The 25,471-nt window shown below is 41.6% G+C and overlaps 1 non-coding gene across 1 annotated transcript; it reads left to right on the plus strand.

Annotated features, from left to right (window-relative positions):
* Positions 1-17,861: 17,861 nt before the first annotated feature.
* TRNAS-GCU (transfer RNA serine (anticodon GCU)) lies at positions 17,862-17,943 on the plus strand. The gene has a single exon. It is a non-coding gene; the product is annotated as a tRNA-Ser (tRNA).
* The last annotated feature ends 7,528 nt before the right edge of the window (positions 17,944-25,471 follow it).

Here is a 25,471-nt window from a genome sequence, read left to right on the forward strand (position 1 = left end):
AAAGAAGTCAGTGAGACTCCTGTTGAACTAACAACTTTTCCTACCTTTGCCGTTCAACAACCAACCAAAGACCCCTCTGCCCTAAAACTCAAATTTATTGGTAGAAAACCATCGACATCTATAGAAAAGCAAGCCTCTGTTTCTTCTCAATAGGAACATGCCGACTTAAGTGCTTCCGCCAACTCAACCAGTCAAGTTGAGCCGATTACTGTAAATGCTATTATTCCAAGCATGGTGCTGACTCCAAACATATCCGCCCCCGTCAGCACTGACAGTATTCGCGTTGCTACTTCTCCAACTCATCTATCTGCCGATCCATCCGTTCTACCATAATCTCAAGTGCAGATTGGAACAACACTTCCAGTCACTGACCATGTCATTCCTTTGACTCCTCCTCCTATCGGTCACACTGATGTCCCTGAAGGCTCTCAAAGCTATCTGAATGCCACTGAGTCCGGCAAAAGGATAATTGACTCAGTGCAAGCGTTGATCAGAGACCTTCAACAGTCCACTCCTCCTGCTGCTGGGTCTTCATCTATTGAGACTACTCAGCTCTCCCAGGTCACTCAGCTTCTCAACGAAGTTAAGGGACTCAAGGACTTGCTGAACGTCATCGTCTCCTATCAAACACAGCAAGCTAAACAGGATTCTATCGCCAAGCTGGCCGAGATCCAGCTGACAACTGTGCAACACTTAAATGCTCTACAATAGGAAGTACAGAATTTGTCAGCTGTGCAACCTGGATATGCAACCTCTGATGAGGTAAAGATGCTCTTTGCTCAGCTTCACACCGAGCAACTAAAGACTAATGAGCAAATGGTCTCTTACTCTCAGTGCTCAGTGGAGCAAATTGGTGAAGCTGTTCGATTGCTCAATCTGAACAAGCAAGAAATGGACACTGACCAAATGAAACAAAACGAGATGCTGTCTATCACAAGACAAACCTTCAATCACATCCGTCACACAAATATCCAACGTCAGTACTTTGACACTTACCTACTCAAAACCTTTCATCAAGTCATTGCTGGACTGACTGATGCACTTATATGGATTGGTAAGTCTGAAGCTTTCATCGTCAGTATGATCAGCGCTGCCAACCTCAATATACCTGATGAAGTCTCCAATCAGGGTGTTGCCATTTTTGATGGTGTAAATGAAAGCGCTGACCGCCTTAAAGCGCTGTCCAACGAACTGACCAGGGCTGTCTTAACCGACAGCTTTAGGATTCCTCCTCCCGATGCTGACAAAACAGGGGAGAAAGAACAAGCGAGAACACCAGCAAGAACACAGCATGGGTCTAGTCAGTCCCAACAAAAGAAAAAGAAATAGATATAGGCTAGCTCAGTATAGACTAAGTATGATGTAATCTATATGCCTTGTCTTTAAGTTTTTTTTAAACACTGACTACCGATATCAATATATCATATCTGCATCTTTCATTCTATTCCTGAGTTATGATATATTTTGTTGTGTACTGAGTCATTATGTATCTTCAATTAAATCAGCTATGTCTAATACTTATGAAACTTATTGATTGAATCAAATGCTGATAACATGTTTGACATTGACCTATGTGTTTATATAACATTGCCTTATAGAACTCATTGAACAACAAATTACTCAGCGCACTCTAAATGTTTAAACCTTCCGCTTAATATTGAGTAAATAGAATATGTTACATAAGTTGACCTATATCTGAAAACTGACCTTAGACTTACTCAATTAAACCTTTAAATGTTTAGAGTAAAACTAAGTCAGTAGCTCAACCCTGACAGGGGAGTTTACTAAGTATAATAGGTCAACTATCATGGGGGAGCTCAACACTGAGTTCCTCGCTGAATAGTTTTGCCAACATCAAAATGGGGGAGTTTGTTGAAACACCTTTCCACATAATTTTGATTTGACAAACTTGTTTAAGTATAATTGAAATACATATTCTAAACACACTAAGTTTAAATGCTTTGATTTATTTTACTAATGTGTTTGTTCAATGTTGAGTTAAATTGTTTATAAGACACAAGAATTAAAAGGCCCAAGCCCAATACAAGTGTCAAAGCCCAAGTCAAACAACTCAGTAGAACTCGGCCCGCGTTAGCCAAAACGATGTCGTTGTGTACAAAACGCAACTCAGCAATCGAAGGATCTGGAAGACCTTCGGGAACAACTTCAAGAGGAAGCTGCTGAGTAGATTCGACAAACGTACAAGACAGCATCTGGCTAAGGAAAACTTCCAGACAAAGTATTTCCACTTCGGGTAAAGTTCAGACGACACAGTATGCTGTCCAGTTGACTTTACCATAAGTAGTGAGACATTCTGCTGAGCTGACCGAGGACAGAAGATACACAAATCTGATTGGCCGAGAGTTCTGAGCAAGTCAGGATGACAACGACAGGAAGCCGTTTCCCTCCAACGGTTATTTTGAAATTCGAAATGACCGATGCCCAGACGTCTCTATAAATAGAGTGCCATCAGAAGCTTCAACACTTACAGAACTTGATCAAGCCATTACACTGACCAAATCTCTACGCAAAGTTCTGCAAGCAAAAAGCAAAGCAATCTTACACTACATTCAATATCTTTTGTGTAAAAGTCTAGAGTGATTATTCAATCATCTAAGGTGTCTTAGCAAATCATTGTTTAGGACAAACACTTATCATTTCTAGAGATTAGAAAGGAGAGGCTAAGTACTCGGTTATAGTACTCAACAAGAGATTAGGATTGAGTAGAGATATAAAGGAAGGTACTCTTGTTATACTCAGTTTCTAAGATTGTAAAAGGTTTGAGGCTCTACCTTTAAAGAGCTCAGTAGAGGATTTGAAATCTCGGAACCTGTTCCGGGGACAGGACGTAGGCTTAGAAGAAGCCGAACATGGATAAATCTGCTGAGTAACGTATTTCTTACCTTAAACTCCTTATATATATTGCTTGCTTAAATAACCAAAACTGACCAAGTAAAAAGGTCAAGCTGAGTTGTGCGCATCGAACATCTGAGCTCAGGAATAGACTTTAAGTGCTATCTCCTGACTCAAGTCAAGAAACTGACCTAGTCACCAGTTGACTAAGCCAGTATCTTACCGATCACTCAGCGCCGCTGTTAAAACCTTTTCTCTTAAGAAAAGAAGTTTGCCCAAACTTAAGAAAAAGTTTAAATAGTTCCTAACCCCCCCTTGGAACTATACTTGCACTGTTATAAGGGACCAACATGTGGTGTTGAAGGTGGTGGTTGAAGTAAGTAGTCGGGTTAGAGGATTCGATAGAGGAACAAATGGCATCACTAGCCATTGTTGGGGAAGAGGCACAAGTTCTTGAACTTGCAGTCCAATAGAAGGTTCCGGCAGCGATGGACACGACCCTGTTGTATTTGGGTCATTTCGTGGAAGACAAAAATCTCAATTTCCCTATCATGAAGAATCGGCTTGCGATGCTTTGGAGGCCCAAGGAATTAACATACAAGAGGATAGTAATAATCTATATTCGTTTAAATTCTTTCATCCAATGGATAGAGATAGGGTGCTTGCTGGGGGGGGGGGGGGGTCCTTGGACCTTTGATAAATATGTGCTGATTAATGAATCATTGGTTATTGGGAGTCAGTCCGACAGATGTTGATTTTTTGAAATGCCAATTTAGGTTCAAATTCATGGATTACCAATTGGGTTAATGTTAGAAGGAGTGGGTAAACAATTGGGGGACTTTATTGGTCTTTTTTAGGAGTATGATGTGAATAATAATAGTGGCTTTAGGAAACAATATATGAGGATTCAGGTTCTAATTGACAGCAGAAAACCTTTGAAAAGGTTTAAGAAAATTAAGAAAGTCGAAGACGAATGGTTCTTTATTGTGTTTAAATATGTACGATTGGGAATATTTTGCTATATTTGTGGATTGTTGGGCCACACTGATAAATACTGTGATAAATTGTTTGAATTGCATGGTAATGTGGTTTCTAGAGAATGGGGGGAGTGGTTGAAGGCTCCAATCCAAAGAGGAGGTGATCTGGGTGGGGACGGTGGCTCGGGGAGGAGGGAGGTGTGGGCAGACTAGATTGGGATAGGAGTGGTAATGGAGGGAGGGGTAATAATAGGACTGGGAGTTTGAGGGATATTTATAACAGCCCTAGGGGTACTACGGGTAAAGGAAAAATTACCGGGGTTGAAACGTCTCATTTAGAAGTGGTTATTTCACTGTTGTTGGGTCCATGAATTAAGGGAATAGAGAAATGGAGGGAGTCGAGCAGTGAGGAATGGGGACGAGAGTGTGAAGGGGATCAGGAGATGGGGCAGGCGGAGGATATTGAAATGGAATTACAAGAAGTGAGAAAGCGTAGAAGGGATGGGGAGAGAGAACATTCTAGTAAGGGTAAAATTCAGGAAGATAGAAAGTCTACTTCTACTATGGATAAGGATGTTCCCGAGGACCAAATTTTGGCAAGCTCTGCGATGTAGGGCCTCTCGGCATTATGAATTGCATAAGCTATAATTGTCATGGATTGGGAAACCATCGGGCACTTCGATCCGTAAAGGAGCTAGTACATTCCCAAAAACCAGATTGTATATTTTTTATTTAGACATTGGTTGAAGATCACATTATCAATGCTCTTAAGCAACAGTTACAGTTTGGTGGTTGTTTTACGGTTAGTTAAAGGGGTAGAAGTGGAGGTCTAGCATTGTTATGGAAATATAGGGTTGACGTGCTTATGACGAGTTATTCAGAGCATCACATTGATGTGGTGATCTTTAATAATGAGGAAGGTAATTAGCGATTTATGGGATTTTATGGTTATGCTAATAGTTATAAACACGATGAATCATAAAGACTTCTTCGTAGATTGGAAGTGGCGTCTACCCACCCTTGGGTGGTCATGGGAGACTTTAATTATATTCTATAAGAGGAGGAAAAGGCTGGACGTGCAGAGTTAGCATCAGCAGCGACTGATAAATTGGTCAGATTATGTTGCGGCTTGCAGGTGATATAGGAGCATCGTAACCGTGTCATTTGGAGGACGGACTTGTGCACAACGGCGGTAAGCTAGAATTCGATTTTCGACGGCTACTATACTGGCAAGCATTCAGAAGAGTGTCTCGAGGGTCGGGGCACACACGGACAGCAGGTCCTTCGCAACCGCCTACTTTGGGGGTTCTTAAAGTGCAACACAGACGCTTCGATTTTTGTAGCAAAAGAGCAGTGTGGCCTTGACGCTATAGTTTGGGATGAGGCATGGGCTTTTCTGTTTTGTAGCAGCAGCCTGATGCATGGAGTCAAAGAGCCAAAAACAATTGAAGCTCTCGCGGTACGTACTAGTATGCTATAGTTGGCAAATCAGAATTTTAGTCGAGTTAAGTTTAAAACAAATTCGAAATTGGTTGTGGAAGGAATTTATTCCATAGCGATGGATCTATCTGAGTTAGGCACCCTAGTTCAAGGCTATAGGAATATTCTATGTGTAAATCCTAGTTCTAAAGTTTTGTTTATCCCTCATTTAGCGATGGGGATACTCATTTGGTTGCTAGGCAGATCAGTTCCAATGCTAGAGATTATTTTTCTACCGAATTGCCTAGTTGGTCAGTGGGTGTAATTACTAAGGATGCACATCCTTCTTTTTAATCTTAAGTTGTTCCGTTCAAAAAAAGAAAGCATTGCCGATTTTAAAGAAGGTTCTAGAAAAAAAACTAAAAAATTAAGACCATTTTAATGTATAAATTCTCAAGATATTTGTATTATGTGTTTAATTTTTTTTTCAGTTACTTATTTTGTAGTTTAAAATTAATAAAGATTAGTATATATAATTGCTTCTACTTTGTGTTGTGTATTAAGTATGAGAATAAAATCATGTATTGGAGAGCAAAAATGAGTGATGTTGTTAGGCATGAAATTGACTAAGTTTAACATAGTATTTATAAGGGAATTTGGGTGTTTTATTATGTCATTTGGTAAGAAATAAGGGCTAATTACTGTCCTTGTGCAGATAAGCAAAGAGAAATGCTAAACTCGCTGGAAACAGCTTGTTTTGCTAAAGCCAAGAGGAGTGGAGCTTTACTTGTATCCAGCGGTCAAACGCCGGATTTTCCAATGACAGACAGCGACAGATCATGGTGGCAGTGGCAGGGAAAGCGGCAGAGCGGCAGGTGAAAGTGTGTGGCGATGGGATTGCCTAAAGAAGCAAGATGACTTGAAGTATCACCCCCTTGAGTGTTCAAGGGTTAATCGAAATTTAATCATTTTAGTTTATTTTAATTGTAGTTGGTAGTTGACTTATTTTGTAGAAAGGGTACGAAAGTTGTACCTATTTTGGCCTCTGTCTTTCCCTTTAAATAGGTGAAGCAGAGAAAAGTTTAGACGGGGGATTTTTCGTATTTTGTTAGTAACATAGAATAGAAGAAAGAGGAAGCTCCCATGGAGTCTCAAGCTGTATCAAGAACCATTGTCTGCTCACTGCTCGATATGAGTGAGTAGTCCTTTTGAACGGGAACGGCCTGGCTGACCCGGTGATGTAAGTGTTACAATGTTTTTATGAATATTTCATATTTTGCCAATGTTGTGGTCAATGAGGGTTTAACTTTCTTGCTTAAGCATGTATGTATGTGTTAGATGAATGATAGGACACTGCTTTCATCTTCACCGATATCTCTATTGATCTCCCAACTTCGAAGCTGACAAGTTAGAAGGTTGTGTCAAGGGTTTTCTCATCTAGAAATGCAGTTTTGTTCTTAATGCTAGAAAGAACGTATCTTTAGGACGCTAAAGGTATTGAGAGCAACAAATTTATAGCTGAAATTTCTGTAAAACAGGGTGTTTTTAATCTGTGTGTTAAGGCGTGCAGGAACAAAGAAGTTAATTACCCGTTTATGCGTAGAGCTGAACCTCCTGTTTTTCCTATCGATCTCGAATTAGAGAGAACGTGTAGACGAAACAGAGCGGGAGCTCGACGTGCTAGACAGAGAGAAAGGCAAAGAGAAAGAAGAATGGCTGGAAGGGAAGGCCCAGAACAGCCAGTTCCACCAAACCAAGAAGAAGAAGGAGAAAACAATAACCCTTCTGTTATGAGAATTAGAGACTACTCTAGGCCAACTATCGAGGGACACTCATCGTGTATCGTGTTGCCCAACGAGGGGAACAACATGTTTGAAGTAAAAGGATCTATGATACAGATGATATAGGCCTCAGTGCAATTTAATGGGTTTCAATCGGAAGATCCAAATGGGCATCTTCAAGAATTCATCACATTGTGCAACACATTCAGGTCGAACAGGGGTGTCTCTGACGACGTGATCAGATTGAAGCTGTTTCCTTTTTCCCTGAGGGATAAAGCGAAAACCTGGCTGTGAAATTTGCAGCCGGGAACGATCACGAGTTGGGAAGAGATGGCAAGAGCTTTTCTGATGAAGTATTTTTCACCTCGACAAGCCATCAAGCTACGAAATGAAGTGTCACGCTTCATACAGGACGAAGATGAGTCGCTGGCTGAAGCATGGGAAAGGTACAAGGAGCTGCTCAGAAGGGTGCCAAATCATGGTATCCCTATGTGGATGCAAATGCAGAACTTTTACAATGGCGCGACCAACGTTTACAAAATCCAGATTGAATCTATCGCGAATGGTAACCCTGAAGATCTAGAGCCACAAGCTTTATATGACCTAATAGAGAAAGTGGTCAGCACGAGTTACAACTGGCACTCGTCCAGAAGTGAAGGGAAAAGGACAGGAAACGAGGATGTCGTGTCAAAATTGACAAGCCAAGTAGAACAGCTTACTCGACAGCTGGGAAAGATAAATGTCTCGTCCATTCACAATGAACCGCCATTCAATGACAGTTGTGGTTTTTGCGAAGGAGCTCATTTCAATATCAACTGTCCCGGAGTTAAGCAAGGAAAAGGCACACGGGCTGAATGCGACTACGCAGGGTACAATCAGAGGAACCAGCCTAACCGTTATTCTAATATGTACAACTCTGAAACCAGGAACCATCCAAATTTTGGATGGACAGGCCAACAGGACCAGCTGGGACCACCACAGTATCAGGATCAGCCTAGGTATCAATAACAGCAAGGAGGACATTACCAAAGACAACCTCAGCAGCACTATAAACAACCTGTGCCATAAAAGGAAGATGTCGAACCAGATATGAAAACAATGATGATGCAGTTCATGAAACAGACGCAGGCATCAATCAAGAGTCTGGAGACACAAGTTCACCAGATAGCTGCGTCCACATCAAAAGGAAAGGGGATAATGCCAAGTAATACAGAGCCAAATCCTAAAGGCGACGTTATGGCAATCACACTAAGGTCTGGTAAGGAAACTCAACCTGTGGTTTTATCTGATAAGAACGCTGAGTGTGCAGGAACGTCCAAAGAAGCTGAAGGAGAACAGGAACAGGCTGTTCCTAGAAATGAAGAAACAAGGAAGGCAGACCAAGCAATTAAGCCAGATCAAGAGGAGGAGGAAAGAACGTATAAATCACCACCACCGTATGTTCCACCTGTGCCATATCCAACGCGTCTAATCAACAAGAAGTTGGAAGAGCAGAATTCGAAGGTGCTGGATACCTTAAGGAAGTTACATATAAACATTCCTTTCGTGGAAGCACTGGCACAGATGCCGACATATGCCAAGTTCTTCAAGGACATCCTATCGAACAAGAAGAAGCTGGAAAACATTTCCATGATACAACTCAACAGAGATTGTTCGTCAATACTCCAAAACAAGCAGCAGCTGCCCAAGAAGCTAAAAGATCCAGGGAGTTTTTCGATACCTTGTTCTATTGGAAAACTGAATATTGAAATGCACTGTGTGATTTAGGGGCTAGCATAAATCTCATGCCATATTCTGTGTATGCAAAACTTGGACTAGGAGAACCCCAGCCTACTCGCATGTCTATTCAGTTAGCTGATCGTTCCGTATGCTACCCTAGGGGGATAGTGGAAGACGTGCTAGTAAAAGTAGGAAAATTCATTTTACCCGTTGATTTTATTATAATGGACATAGATGAAGACTTGCATGTTCCTATCATCCTAGGAAGACCATTCTTAGCAATAGAAAAGGCATTGATAGACGTGGGTGAGGGGCGCTTATTTTTAAGAATTAATGGGGAAGAAGTTATCTTTAAGATGAACGAGGCTATGAGGCGTGCGAATAATAATGATGACACATGCTGTTTCTTAGATGATTTTCAAAGTCTTTCTACCTTGCAGGAACAGGACACATTAGAAACTTTATTGGGAGAAGAGGTGAACATATGCGCGGGGACAGGCTGTTCCATTGAGTCCAACCTTTCGGCACCTCCGTTCGACCCTACTGTTCCAACTCATCAAGAACCACCAGAGGTACCAACTGTGCCTATGTCTAAACCAGAATTGAAGCCACTGCCTGATCATCTTGAGTACGCATTCCTTGAACCACCCAGCGGACGTCCAGTCATAATATCTTCAAAGTTGACTCCCGATCAAAAGGCGCAAATTTTGGCATTTTTGCGAAGAAACAAGGCTGCAATCGCGTGGAAAATTGATGACATAAAAGGAATTAGCCCGGCAGTCTGTGTTTACAGAATCTTGATGGAGAAGGAGCATAAACCAACAGTCCAGCCACAACGCAGATTAAATCCCCACATGAAGGAGGTTGTACGTAAAGAAGTAATCAAGCTTCTCGATGCTGGAATTATCTACCCAATATCCGATAGTGTTTGGACAAGCCCTGTTCATGTTGTGCCAAAGAAGGGAGGAACAACAGTAGTCCTCAATGAGAAAGATAAGTTAGTGCCCACAAGAACAATCACAGGATGGAGAGTTTGTGTTGATTACAGGAAGCTCAATGAGGCGACAAGGAAGGATCATTTTCCATTGCCCTTCATTGATCAGATGCTAGAGGGTTTAGCGGGCTATGCATTCTACTGTTTTCTTGACGGATATTCAGGATACAACCAAATTGCAATTCATTGTGAGGACCATGAGAAAACAACGTTCACGTGTCCATATGGGACTTATGCTTACAGAAGAATGCCGTTCGGCCTGTGCAATGCTCCTGCCACTTTTCAGCGATGCATGATGTCCATTTTTCATGACATGGTGGAGCGAACAGTAGAAATATTCATGGACGACTTCTCGGTTTATGGGAACTGCTTTGACAGCTGTTTGAACAACCTCGAAGCGGTGCTCATGCGATGCAAGGAAACTAACTTGGTCTTAAATTGGGAGAAATGCCACTTCATGGTCACAGGAGGAATTGTCCTTGGGCATAAAATTTCAGAAAAAGGGATAGAAGTGGACAAAGATAAAGTAGAGGTGATAGAAAAGCTGGCTGTGCCCACCAATGTAAAGGATGTGCGAAGTTTTCTGGGGCATGCAGGGTTCTATCACCGGTTTATCAAAGATTTTTCAAAGATTGCACTACCCTTGTCTTCCCTACTTCATAAGGAAGCTGAATTTGTATTCACCACAAGCTGTGTACAGGCATTTGAACTCTTGAAGAGCAAACTGATCAATTCACCAATACTAGCGGGACCTGACTGGGAGAAACCGTTTGAAATAATGTGCGATGCAAGCGATAATTGTGTGGGAGCTGTTCTTGGACAGAGGATTGAAAAGAAGTTTCAGCCCATCTACTATGCGAGCAAGACGCTAAACGAAGCCCAGCAGAACTACACAACTACCGAGAAGGAACTTCTTGCGGTTGTGTATGCTTTCGACAAATTCAGGCCCTACCTGGTGTTATCTAGGGTGATTGTTCACATAGACCACGCAGCGTTGCGATACTTGTTCGTAAAGAAAGATGCTAAGCCAAGGTTGATCCGATGGTTGTTATTACTCCAGGAGCTTGATCTGGAAATTAAGGATAAAAAGGGAACGGAGAATGTCGCAGCAGATCATTTGTCAAGGATTGATCACAAGGGCAGCCTGGAAGAAGCAGAAATCGTTGAAAGGTTTCCTAACGAGCATCTATATGCGGCACAGTCTGCGCCATGGTTCGCTGATATAGCTAATTACCTTGCAACTTCGCTCAAACCACACAACCTATCCACGAATCAAAAAAGGAAGTTTTTATCTGAAGTCAAATATTACTTTTGGGATGACCCTTACCTTTTCAGGTTGTGCGCGGACCAAATCATTCGAAGATGTATATCGCGAGAAGAAGGACAGGATGTTCTAAGCCACTGTCATAACCGTGAAGCCGGAGGACACCATAGTGCAAGCCGAACCGCAGCCAAGATTCTCCAATCAGGTTTTTTCTGGCCCACTCTTTTCAAGGATGCTCATGCCTTCGTTAGCACTTGCAATGAGTGCCAACGAACTGGCAACATTTCGGCTCGAAATGCTATGCCCCTCAACAACATAGTTGTGTGCGAAATTTTTGACATTTGGGGCATAGATTTTATGGGACCATTCCCGACTTCCTTAGGTAATAAATACATCTTAGTGGCTGTGGATTATGTGAGCAAGTGGGTCGAAGCAATGGCTAGTCCCACCAATGACATCCGAGTGGTAGTAAAATTTCTGAAAAGGCTGTTTGCCAGATTCGGGGTCCCGCGAGCGATCATCAGTGATCAAGGGACCCACTTCTGTAATGCGAAATTTGAAAAATTAATGGGGAAACTTGGAGTCTCACACAGAGTTGCCACACCATACCATCCACAAACCAGTGGACAGGTGGAGATCTCCAATAGAGAAATAAAAAGAATTTTAGAGAAAACTGTTGGCAACTCTCGGAGGGATTGGGCAAACAAGCTCGATGATGCTCTATGGGCATATCGTACCGCTTATAAAACACCCATTGGAATGTCTCCATTTCGTTTGTTATACGGGAAATCTTGTCACCTGCCGGTGGAAATGGAACACCATGCATTTTGGGCGTTAACATTTTAAAATTTTGAGACACAGGCTGTTGGTGAACAGAGAAGTTTACAACTGAGCGAAATGGAGGAATTCAGACTGTTCTCGTATGAAAATGCGGTGAATTACAAAGCCAGGACCAAGCAGTGGCACGACAAAAAGCTCATGAACAAGGTGTTTCATGAGGGACAAAACTTCCTTCTCTACAATTCACGATTGAGGCTCTTTCCAGGAAAGCTCAAGTCAAGATGGTCAGGACCATTCATAGTGAACCGTGTATTCGCACATGGAGCTGTTGAAATTTTCAAGTACGGGGGTGATCCTTTTAAGGTGAACGGGCAAAGATTAAAACCATATTTAGAGAACGATCACACAAGGAAGATCGATACTGTTCATTTCCAAGATCCCCCAAGTCAGTAAAAGCACGAGAACAGGGTGTCCGCTACAAACACCAATTGTAGCACAAGTAACTTTGCATTTTATTGTTTTTTTTATTTTTACTTTTATTTTTATTTTTATTCTTGTGTCAAATGTGTTGAGTTTTACTTCATAATGAGTATCTTCTGCCCAGGCACAATTGTAAAACCTAAAAATCCTTCCAAGGGTGAGGTAGTACAATTGTACCTGTTTTGTAGGGAATGGAATATCGTAGAAATTAGGGCGGTAAAAAAAAATTTATCAAAAGCTAGGAAAAGTGGAACGTCCACTCCTATACCCATAGGCAATCATACCGCCTGTTTTTCTCCTCGATATGATTGAACGGTTAGGGGGAAATAAATGCTAAACTCAAATCTTGACCGTTCATCACCCCCTCATTCTAATTCGAAAATACACGCCTTTCTGCCAATCTGTCCAGGTGGCCGACTCTGATTCGACCTCATAATGACAGATTGACGAAGAGACGCCTCATTTCCCCTACTTAAAGAAGATTTATCTCATTTCAGTCCGTCTTTCACCATGTTTCTTTCTTTTCTTTGAGATTTCTTTTCACAAAGGCAGTTCATGATCTGTGCCCTGTACCACTGGAAAACCCTACTTAAACTAGAAAGCGAAATGAGAACCCGAGGCTCGGGCAAAAACGTGAAAATAGAGGGATCTTCCAAGAAAGAAAAAGCAAAAGCAAAAATGGCGGAGCCAAGCACTGTGGCTTTTGTCCCGGATGAAAAGCTGGTCAAGAAACTCTCCCAGTTTAAAGACGCCTCTGTACAGGCGTACTATGATAAGTTAGCAAAATTTCAGTTCGGACCCATCCGAACAGTTTGCTAGGAATCCCTAAAGAGGCTGAAGCTCGAGGATCGTGTGCGCACCCTCATGAAGGCCAGTCATTTTGAATGTTTCTTTGAAATGACGGAACCTGCCTATCGGGAACTGACACTCGAGTTCTTGGCCACCTTTAAGCACAACACTGAGATAACCGAACCTGACGAAGAGGGAAAATTTAGCTTCAGGCTCATGGGTCACTCCCAGAGGCCTTCGCTTAACCTGTTTAACCAGATGCTTGGTGCTGCCGACGATGACGATCTAGAATCCGAGAGCTATAAAGAGGCATTCACCACAACGCCTGATGTTTTTGACCCTGTGGTCTTCTGGGAATCACTTTCAGGACAGAAACATTATGACGGCAGTTCGTCCAAGGCGTCCAATATCGATGATTACGTTGTTCGGTATTTGCACAAGTTGATCTCCGGTACAATCTTCGCCCGGGAAAACCAAGCCACCATGCCACATGCAGATCTCACCGCGTTGTGGAGTATGGCAGTTGGACCGAGAATGAATTTGGGATTCTGGTTCGGAGAATACATCAGCACTTTTTCCAAGAAAAACTCATCGATCATTTGTTGTGGAAGCATTGTCACCAGGATTGCGGAGTCAATCAGGGTTTTTAAACCTGAAGACCACTCCCGTCTCACGATTGTGAATCACCCTGACCCGATTGATCTCAAGAGCCTCCAAAAGATGCTATTCGGAAAACTGGTGAACGGGAAGTGGGTCTGGATGTCTGACTTTGTTACATCTCGGCAGACTGAAAGCCGAAAAAGGAAAAGCGAGCCTACTGTATCAGTGTCGTCAAATTCCGAGCAAGTCGAGAAGCCGAAGGACTTAGACTTTTATAAGAAGTGTGCAAAGCTGACCAGCGAGGATGTAATGGATTGATTCAACGCCCTGTTTCCCCAGAATCTGGCAAACCGCGAAATGATATTCGCCATGGAGCAAAAATACGCGTCGCAACAAGGAGAGATCGATATGCTCAAGAGCCTTTGCATTGAGGAGCATGCTAAGGAAAGTCCCTCTGGTTTCTCTGTAAAAAGTCCGGTAAGACAAGTGCCCGAAACACCTGCCAGTGCTAATGTTAAGGCTAATGCTGCTGCCTCCTCGAAAGAGGAGGGTATTCCGGCCCCTGTGGATAGAGATGTTAACTCCTCTCTTTCCTATCACGCCTGATCTGTACCGATAGTCGTTGTCCTAGCATCTGGTAACCTCTAACACCCTCACTCTATCATGTTATGGTCTGCCTATTTTATTAACAATCTGCTGCCGTGATTCATAACATTGAGGACAATGTTTTATTGTTTTTTGGGGGTGGATTGTGTGTGTCACAATTTATTGCAGAAATAATATGTTAAATGCTTTTAATTTGTTTGTTTAAATTAGTAATTTGATGTAGAACAAATATCCCTTGAGAATTTTTGCACATGTCCTTGGTAATTATTGTTTATTTCCATATTTTTAATTTTTTTCTCTCCGCTTGTGCATGTTCCATCTAGGGAATTGTTCGGTGTTCTGTAGGAATCAAAGAATAGACTGTGCATGCTTTGGTGTAATGGTTGTGTTACTTTCTTGTTTGCACCTCGTGTCCCTAAATTTCAGGAAGTTCCAAGAATTTTGAAATTTTTAATTCCTCTTTCAAAATTAGTAACCATTGCCTTACTGCATTTTCCCCAAAAATAGTGAGAACTTGAGCCTTAAAATGCATCTTTGCTATGCATTAATTTTTATGAGTGGGCCAGCGCTCACTATCTTTAGGGAGAATTTGCCTTGGTGCCCTGTTGAAATGGTGATTTGTTCTGACTTTCATAGGAAGAAAGAGGCATTTAGTTACCCTCTCCGCTACACAAAAGGCACATGTGCTTTGCACCCCAATGATTAGGATACCAAGTCGAGCCATGACCTGCTCTTTCTGAAAAACCGCGAATGATAACCCTCTCCTTTCACTTATAAGTCAAAAACACCCTGAGTTCTGTCTTATGCTTTGAAAAGCCAATTGTTTAAAATAAAAAAATCATGTGCTTAAGTTTTGCGAAAAGAAGCAATTGAGCAAACTATGCTTAAGGAAAAGATTGAAAGAACTGGGGAATATAACAAGAGGAGAAAGGAACCTTAATGAATATTCAAAAGAGTACTAGATTATGAGTAAACAGGTTGTGTAGATAAAAGAGTGTGTAAATAGCAATCATTATAGGCTGCGTATGTTAAATAAAATTGCAAAAAGACAGAATTCATACACTTAAATAGCCTTTCACTGTCAAACCAGAGCCTAAACCGAACATTACAACCTATATAAGTCCTTTGGACTATGTCAGGAGGAACTTTGACCCATGGATTCGGGACCAATAGGCAAACTCGCACCCTAAGGGTGTGGTGTCTGAGCTGAGGAGTGAAATCACATGCTTAGTCCTATGGCGAAAAGATGCCATGTGAGTGAGTGAATTGTTCCATTCCTTAGTGAGGCATGTCTGGCAGTTGGTGACTCCTGGTGATAGAGGACGTCTAAATTTTAAGATTTAAGGAATTTCTTGAGCAAAAAGGACACAATTTTTAAAACGAGTTTTAACTCTTCGATGAAACCTTAGCATGCATCTGTTCATTTCCTCTTTATGCCGAGCGTTCTGTGTCTATGTATTCTTCTGTCTCGTTCCCTGAAACTAATTTCATTCCTAACTTTCTTTTTCTGATTCCTTCTTACAATTTGTTGCTTGAGGACAAGCAAAGGTTCAATTTGGGGGTATTTGTTAGGCATGAAATTGACTAAGTTTAACATAGTATTTATAAGGGAATTTGGGTGTTTTATTATGTCATTTGGTAAGAAATAAGGGCTAATTACTGTCCTTGTGCAGATAAGCAAAGAGAAATGCTAAACTCGCTGGAAACAGCTTGTTTTGCTAAAGCCAAGAGGAGTGGAGCTTTACTTATATCCAGCGGTCAAACGCCGGATTTTCCAATGACAGACAGCGACAGATCATGGTGGCAGTGGCAGGGAAAGCGGCAGGTGAAAGTGTGTGGCGATGGGATTGCCTAAAGAAGCAAGATGACTTGAAGTATCACCCCCTTGAGTGTTCAAGGGTTAATCGAAATTTAATCATTTTAGTTTATTTTAATTGTAGTTGGTAGTTGACTTATTTTGTAGAAAGGGTACGAAAGTTGTACCTATTTTGGCCTCTGTCTTTCCCTTTAAATAGGTGAAGCAAAGAAAAGTTTAGACGGGGGATTTTTAGTATTTTGTTAGTAACATAGAATAGAAGAAAGAGGGAGCTCCCATGGAGTCTCAAGCTGTATCAAGAACCATTGTCTGCTCACTGCTCGATATGAGTGAGTAGTCCTTTTGAATGGGAACGGCCTGGCCGACCCGGTGATGTAAGTGTTACAATGTTTTTATGAATATTTCGTATTTTGCCAATGTTGTGGTCAATCAGGGTTTAACTTTCTTGTTTAAGCATGTATGTATGTGTTAGATGAATGATAGGACACTACTTTCATCTTCACCGATATCTCTATTGATCTCCCAACTTCGAAGCTGACAAGTTAGAAGGTTGTGTCAAGGGTTTTCTCATCTAGAAATGCAGTTTTGTTCTTAATGCTAGAAAGAACGTATCTTTAGGACGCTAAAGGTATTAGTAAATCTTAGGAGTTTGAGAACACACGAAAGTTGACTCAAACTCACTTCAAACTGAAACTTTGGCTTCATTGGCATTGTCTTGTATTCATGGAATATTGTAAGACGTAGCACACCGTGTTCGGCTATATCGAGCCTGTTCTATTCTCTAAAATCTTTGCAAAGTTATTTCATTTTCTTGTTTCATCAGTCTGCCTGAATTGTTAAGAAACCAAAATCAAACAATCAACGATAAAAGAGGACACTGTTGTGGCACACACTGTTTAGCAACGATTTCTAATATTGATTTGAATCACAATCCCTGTGGAGACGATACTCACTTATCACTTTATTACTTGTATCTAGTGCACTTGCTAGAGTCTAATCTGGGGACAACAGATGTAGTAATTGAAAATTTGTATAACAAAAGTTCTAATTATATTGGCGAATACAAGATTGATCGGTTTGAGGGCCAAATTTACAAAAGCAATAGGAGTTTGAATTTGTGATACAAACTCGGTTTGGTTGGTTGATAGGATTATTAGACCAAACGCAAAGTAACTCGGTTTTTGAAATACTTTGAAAAAAGAAATACAAAATCAGTAGCAGTTTGAATTTATGATACAAATGTATCAAATCCGTTTTAGATAGGGAAATAGTTTGAATTTATGATACAAAGGTATCCATGTTTGGTAGGAATGAGTTTTAGGTAGGAATGGGTTTTAGGTATGGATGGTAATATTTAGGTATTTTGTATCTACTCAGGACGATTCGAATCATGTATAAAAAGAAATATGATGCAAAAAGAGAGAAATATTCCATAAAGTATGAAATCAGAATGGAATTTACTCACCATATTTAGAGAAAAACGAATTAATTATTTTTTTAGTATGTTTTAATTTTATTCAATTTGGTTATTTAAAATATTTGAATGTTTTCCTTCAAAAAAAAATATTTGAATGTTTTAATTTGTTTGTTAAATTGGTGAATGAATTAAACTTGTGGAATATTTATTTTATTTATATTATTTATTTATTTTTATTTATTCTTAACGGATAAAAGTACATACGAATTAAATGGAATACTTATAGTATAATGACACAAGATAGGAAATCTATTTTAAAAAAACAATTGGTTATATCAAAATTTGACTTGCTCAATCAAACACCTTGTGGCTTTGGCCGAGTGGTTAAGGCGCTTGCCTGCTAAGTAAGTGGGGTTTCCCCGCGTGAGTTCGAATCTCACAGGCCACGATTTATCTCAATTTTTAAAAGTTTTCAATCTCTCTTACAAAATCAACTTTTAAAAAAAATGGTTCAAAATGAAATGGTCGGAAATCAACTTTAAAAAAAATGGTTCAAAATGAAATGGTTGGAAATTAAGAAGTATTGCAAATGACATTTGCCAGATCCTTGACGTCTAGATGCAGAAATTCATGGTAAGTACACGTACCAAATATTTTCCATTGATGCATATTACAAACATTATGATATACGCTTTGAATTTGTTTTGTCAAACCATTTTTCGGAAATCATCTTAAAAGAAAATTCAAGAAATTTGTTTGAATTAAAGATATCATAATTAAAACTTCACTTGTTTAGTGATGAAAAAAGCAAGAATGCATGAAGTTAGGTAAATAAATGGAAAATATAAAAGAAAACAAAATGTAATTTGCCTCTCTTGAATTTTCATTGCTTTATGCATAGAAAATCACTATAAATATTGGATTATTAATCATTTAAGTTTCAATAATATTTAGCTTCATCACTAATAATAAGTATTAAGAAAGTATTACCGATTTTAAAGAAGGTTATAGGGAAAATTAAAAAAATTAAAACCATTTTAATATATAGATTCTTCAAGATATTTGTATTTATATGGTTGATTTTTTTTCTTGTAGTTTAAAATTAATAAAGATTAGTATATATAAGTGCTTGTATTTTGTGTTGTGTATTAAGTATGAGAATAAAATCATGTATTGGCAAGCCAAAATGAGTGGTGTAGTAATTGAAGATTTATATAACAAAAGTTCTAATTACATTCGTGTATACAAGATTGATCGGTTTGGGGGCTAAATATGGGTGCATGATTTATTTATTTTTGCTCAATCAAACTCGCTCGATTTTGAGCAATTAAATAGGTTATTTTTAAATTAAGTCAAAATTTATTTTATTTTTATCCCGCAAAAGTTTAATATCAATTTTTCTAGTAAGTTCTGAAAGCTACTCTCTCCGAAAACTATAAATTGTAGTTTTTTCTAAAAATGTTTTTATATGCTTTTAAGAAAATCAATTTTGTTTTATTTTATTTTACCAAACAGTGCTTTAACTGGAGAAGTTGTGAAAATTGCTTTTAAGATTTGCGAAAATAATACCAAATACAGACATTGTGACACTGTAGAGTAGGATTAAAAAATAAACTAATTCCTACTTAGATACCTCTTTTCTATTTCTAATCAACATTAAAAAAAATATCTTGAATTAAGAGTCAATTTTGCTTTTAAAGTCGGTGGATAATTTAGTTCAAATCGGAATTTATATATTAATTTAAGGGAAAAGTATAAAAATAAACCTTGTGGTTACACCCATTTTCGAACCGCACACATGTGGTTTAAAAGTTTGCAAATTGGTACCATGTGCTTCATTCCGTTAGCAAACATAGACATTTTTATCTAACGGTGTTAAAATAGATGAGTTGGCAGTCAAAGTCTGATAACCCGCGAAGCCCAAAACGGGTTATATTCATTTCGCAAGCCCAGCCCATATTAAAGCACCATGGGCTAAGATTGGACGGGACCCGAATGAAGGAAGCGGGCGCAGCGAGTAAACCGCCCCGAATTCCTAAACGGAGCGCCAAGACTCCCACTCAGAACCACGTTCGTTGCCATGAAAACCACGAAAGGGACAGGGCCTAAAAAGGGGTAACCGCCCTCAGAACGTGGCCCACTAAGGAGTAACCACCCTCGGCGGTTACCCAAAAAACACCTATAAAAGGCCCTAAGAATAAGGGAGGAGGTACGTTCACATTTTTTCCCACAAAGCTATTGCTAAATTATAGACTCATTCTGACAAAAACTGACTTGATCGTCGGAGAGTTTTCCCGGAGATCCTGTCTCCGGTTTTGTTTTGCAGATAACTCCGGCAAAGGATATCAAAGCGGATCCAGCAAGTTATCATTGGTGCGGTGAGCGTGGAACTTTTTTACCAACATTTGGTTAAAGGTACACGAAGAACATGTCAGAACCATCACGAACGACCGGCGTTACCACTAGATCAACCAGTATGAACTCCAGGGGACCACGGATTGCGAATTCGCAACCTGCAAGTGCACAGCCTGTGGGGCCTGGCTCATCGGGTCCTTCGGGACAATTGAGTCCCTTATTGGAAGTCCAAGTGCAAGCTGAGATGGAAATGTCCAATAGTGATTTTGTGCAGATGGCAGGACAAGTCTTGGCTTCGAACATGAGCCAGGCGGCTGGAGATCGAATGATTAATTTACTAACGGCCCTCGCCGAACACAATACCGCCGTGGCGGCTGCTCCTCAAGAACCTGTGGTTATCTCAACGCAATCACCGACTATTCCTGTCATACCTGTCCTTCCGCAGCCATCTCAGGAGCCCAATCAAGTGGGCCAGAGTAGTCGCACAAACCCACACAGCCACCCGAGCAACTACTCGCACCCAGATCTCATTACGACGATACATCCGACCTGGCAGCCATCCCAACCGTTGCCAGGGGTACAAGGCACTCTTCCGCAACAGCAAGTGGAACCTTTTCCTCACGGACATTCAGAGTTGATGACTCCTGGGCGGGAGCACACATGGAACTTTGATCCTATAACGGGACAGCTGTTAGTCCCCCAACAGGCACACGTCTCAACACCGATGGGCGGGTGGATGCCACCCAGAATTCACCAGCAGCGGATGGAAGAAGTCCGGCGAATACCCGATATTGACTTAGAAGATCAATTACGAAGCATGATGGAGCGAATGGGGTACTCGCCTAGGCCGAGAGCAGAGGTCCAGAGCGATTCACCTTTTGCCCTTTCGCTGCGGGAATTCATTCCAGATCACAGAATCAAAGCACCTGCCATACCAAAATACTATGGGGATCCAAATTCTGACCCTGAGGCTCATGTCAGGAACTACCGAGAGTTAATGGATGTTGCAGGGGCAAGCGAAAGCATAATTTGCAGGTTATTCTCGACAACTTTGGGCGGTGCGGCATCTGATTAGTTTTGATCTTTACCGGCAGAATCTATTCACAATTGGCAACAATATAGTCGGGATTTCTGTGCAAAGTTCGTGGGCTGTAAAGCGGCAGATGTGACAGATAGGCGGCTGAAGGAGATCAAACAGAGAAACTATAATTCCCTAAGGGAATTTATTGTCGCCTTTAACGATATCCTAGTGCGATTGCAGAACCCGGATATCGTGAGTATTCGCAACATCATGGCGGATGGAACCACAGATTGGAGCATGCGGAAAGAAATCATCTGTAACAAACCACGCACTGTAGCCGAGCTCATGAAGATAGCAAAGGAATTCATGGAAGTGGATGATGTCAACAGGGAACATAGGGCCCAAACTCGGCGAGAAAGAGATGCCGCAAGAACCACTTCGGACAGTCGGCGTCAGACCCAGTCCAAAAGTAATTTTGTTCGAAGAGGTGATCGTCCCTTTCAAGGTGGAGGACATCACACACCACTAAACACGACTCGCCAAGAGGTGTTACTTTGGATCGAAAAGAGCCCCTTGAAGAAGGATGTGCGGTTCCCCGAGGTGAAAGGCCGAACCAGTTTGGGGCGCTATCCCAGTAAGTATTGCAGGTTCCACAGGTTGAATGGCCATGACACAGATGATTGCTACGAACTGAAGAAGGAAATAGAAAAACTGATCGAGAGAGGCAAGCTGAGTCAATTTGTAAGAAAAGAAACAGCTGATGAGAAAACAACGCTCCCGCATGAGGGAGAAACACGGCCAGAAAAGAAGCAGAAGAAAGGGGTGATAAACGTGATAGCAGGCGGAATCTACGAGCCTCCAACAAAAAGAACTCGCCGTGAATGGCGAAAGAGCAACACACATAGGGGGGATGCCCTCAATTACTCCTTTGCGAGAATCACGGAGCCACATGCGGATGCCCTGGTGATCACGATGGCCGTTGAAGGATGGGACGTCAAGCGGGTCCTTATCGACACGGGCAGTTCTTGCAACGTCATTACCCGGACAGCATTCAACAAGTTGGGAATCAACGACGAGCGTGTAGAACACACCTTCATGGATGTAACTGGTTTTGGGGGTCAATCCTCCCAAACAAGTGGGCAGGTGGTGTTGGAGGCAGAAATGGGCGATAAGAATCTAAAATGGTGAGGTGATTTAGAATTCGCAATTGTTGATCTCCCACTGGCCTACAACATAATTCTGGGACGGCCATTCCTGTCGGAGACGGAGTCGCTCATCTCAATGAAGCATTTGACGTTACATTTGCCAACACACCAAGGGCGAGTCATAGTTGAAGGTGATCAACTTGTATCTCAACAGGCCTATACATTATCACTTGAACCAAAACCGGAAGAGGGGGATAAAGTCGAAGAGAAGCTGCCGGCGGAAGCATTGGGAGAAACGGAACTATTCGCCATCTCGAATGACAAGAACGTGCGAATAGCGGCTGGACTCTCAGAAGAAACAAAGAAAGCCATTACCGAGGTATTGACCCAATGTGAGTCGGCATTTGCCGCCCCAAATGAAGTGCTAAAAGGAATAAGCCCTGACGTAGTAACCCATCGGTTGAATGTAGACAAAGGGGCAACCCCAGTGCGGCAAAAGAAGAGGGGACATGCTCTTGAGCGGCAAAAGGCGATTGAAAAAGCAGTGGCGGACTTGCTAAGGTCGGATGCGATTCGAGAAGTCACCTATCCGGAATGGCTAGCCAATGTGGTGCTAGTCAAAAAGCCAAATGGAACGTACAGAATGTGCGTCGACTTCAAAGATCTGAACAAGGCATGTCCGAAGGATATGTATCCGCTTCCTAACATTGATATATTGGTAGATGGAACTGCAGGATATGAAGCCTTATCATTCACCGACGTGAAATCCAGTTACCATCAGATACCCATGGAGAAGGCGGATGAAATCAAAACATCGTTCATAACTCACCAGGCGACTTATTGCTTCAAGGTGATGCCTTTCGGATTGAAAAACGCGGGAGCAACATACCAGAGGATGATGAATAAGATATTTTCAGACAAATCCGGCGAGAACTTCTCGATCTATGTTGATGACATGATCATCAAAAGCAAGAAAATGCAAGACCACCCACGGGATATCAAAGAAATCCTAGAAGTGTTGATCAAATATGGCCTCAAATTGAACCCAGAGAAATGCACATTCGGAGCAAGAGCGGGAAGTTCCTGGGTTTCATTGTTAGCGGCAAAGGGGTTGAGGCGAATCCTGAGAAGGTTAAAGCAGTAATGGAGATGAAGACGCCAAGGAACATAAGGGAAGTACAGAGACTGAACGGGCGGTTGGTGGCATTAGGGCGATTCATATCATGCTCAGCTAGGCGATGTCTACCTTTCTACAATGCCATCAAAAAATCCAAGTCCTTTGAATGGACGCCCGATTGTCAAGAAGCATTTGAGGGGATAAAGCGATTACTATGTTATCCGCCCTTAATGAGCAGGCCGGAAGACGGAGAAGATTTGTTTCTTTATGTATCCGTCACCAGCATGGCGATATGCACTGTGATGGTGCGAGAAGAAAAAGGGCAACAATATCCAGTGTACTACGTGAGCAAAGTCCTGAAGGATGCAGAACTCCGGTATTCGAAGTTGGACAAAATGGCCCTCGCAGTGATAACCACGGCGGCTAGATTGAAACCATACTTTCAGGCGCATACTATCATTGTGAGAACTGGCATCCCAATGCGAAAGGTACTGCAGAAACCTGACGCATCTGGCCGGTTGATGGAATGGTCAATTCACCTGAGCGAATGATCGAGTTCTTACGAGAGAACATTATCATGCGATTTGGGATCCCGCAGAAGCTTATAACCGACAATGGCACCCAGTTCAACTGTGCCAAGTTCAAAACATACTGCGAAAGCATGGGAATCAAGAATCATTTTTCTTCTGTAAACCATCCCCAATCAAATGGTATGACAGAAGTTACCAACAGGGCCATGGTTCAAGGCATCAAGAAGCGGCTAGGTGACAAAAAAACAGGTTGGGCGGATGAGATACCCCATATGTTGTGGGCATACAGAACCTCTGTAAAGGCAGCAACAGACGAAACACCTTTCTCGCTAGTTTATGGAGCCGAACCAGTCCTACCTGTTGAAATCAAGTCGCCCACAGATCGGACAATTTATTATTGCGACACACAAAATCCTATCAACATCAGAGATGCTTTGGATTCTGTAGAGGAACGAAGAGAGAAAGCTTACATGCGAATGGCAATGTACCGCAATAGAATCAAGAAATACCATGACAGAAGAATGCGAAAAGTAATAATCAACGAAAACGACTTGGTCTTGAAAAAAGCGGATAAAATACAATCCAGAGATGGCAAAGGAAAGCTGGGCGTCAACTGGATCGGACCATACAAAGTATCCAAGAAGCTGGGACCAGCCACTTTTGAAATAGAAGAAATGAGCGGAAAGAAGCTCCCGCGCACCTGGAATCTAGAGAATCTACGCCTATATAGAAAGGCCGAGTAGTTCGAGGAAATGACGAGTACTCTTTTTCCTTTTATGAGTTTTTCCCACTGGGTTTTCTGATAAAAGGTTTTAATGAGGCTTCGATCCCGCAGAATTGGTGTACATATGTAATAAACTTTTTCTCGTCATCAATAAAAGTTATTACATTCACTCAGTATGTTACAACAAAATGCGGATTCTTTACAAAAACACATAAATGTGTTGCCTCTTAAAGAAAGGCGGATGCATGATTACGCATCACTCGCAAAAAACCTTAGGGTTAAAATCAAAAACACATAAATGTGTTGCCTGTTAAAGAAAGGCGGATGCATGATCACGCATCACTCGCAAAACCTTATGATCAAAACTTATGACTATTTTCGAAAGAAGAATTATAAGTTAAGGCATAAAATTAAGCGAATAAACGAGTACTCAAAATTGCAAAAAGGGTCTGGCCACCCTAGCTATGAAGAAACACAAATATGGAGTCGGCAAAAAGACAAAGGGCACATATAAAGGGCAAAAAAGTGACAATCACACACATATGAAAAGCAACAACCGAAAGAAAATATATATATCAGAACGGTTTGTTACATGGTTTTTACATACAAAAGTCCAAATATAAGTTAAGCTATGCTACAGCTTCCTCTCCTTCGCCCCTAATGCCCTCCTGGACTGCGGCGACTCCCTCATCTCCTCCGATAGGAGGATCTACTTCAAGCGAATCCTCAACCCTTGAATCGGTAACCGCTTCAGTAACCTCTTCGGCGAGAGGTACCTCTTGCACAGGCTGAGAAACGGCTTGGGGTGCCTCTCCTTCCGCGGGCTGAATAGGGATCTCGCAGCCAATCGGAGGATCCTGAAGACTCTTCCAATCTAAGAAGAGTACCTCATCCATATCAGCATCCTCGGCTTCCAGCTTATCCCACTCCCCAGTTAAATCCTTTTCAGGGATGGGAACTTTGGGGCGGTTAAGTACTAGACCCTGATGCCCATGCTCATAAGCCGCATGAATCCGCTCCCCATACCAGTAGATGCGGGCGCCATCTTCAGCCAAAATCTCCTCAACCCTCTTCTTTTGGGCCT

The sequence above is a fragment of the Euphorbia lathyris genome, chromosome 6, assembly GCF_963576675.1.
Source record: "Euphorbia lathyris chromosome 6, ddEupLath1.1, whole genome shotgun sequence".
Lineage (NCBI taxonomy): Eukaryota > Viridiplantae > Streptophyta > Magnoliopsida > Malpighiales > Euphorbiaceae > Euphorbia > Euphorbia lathyris.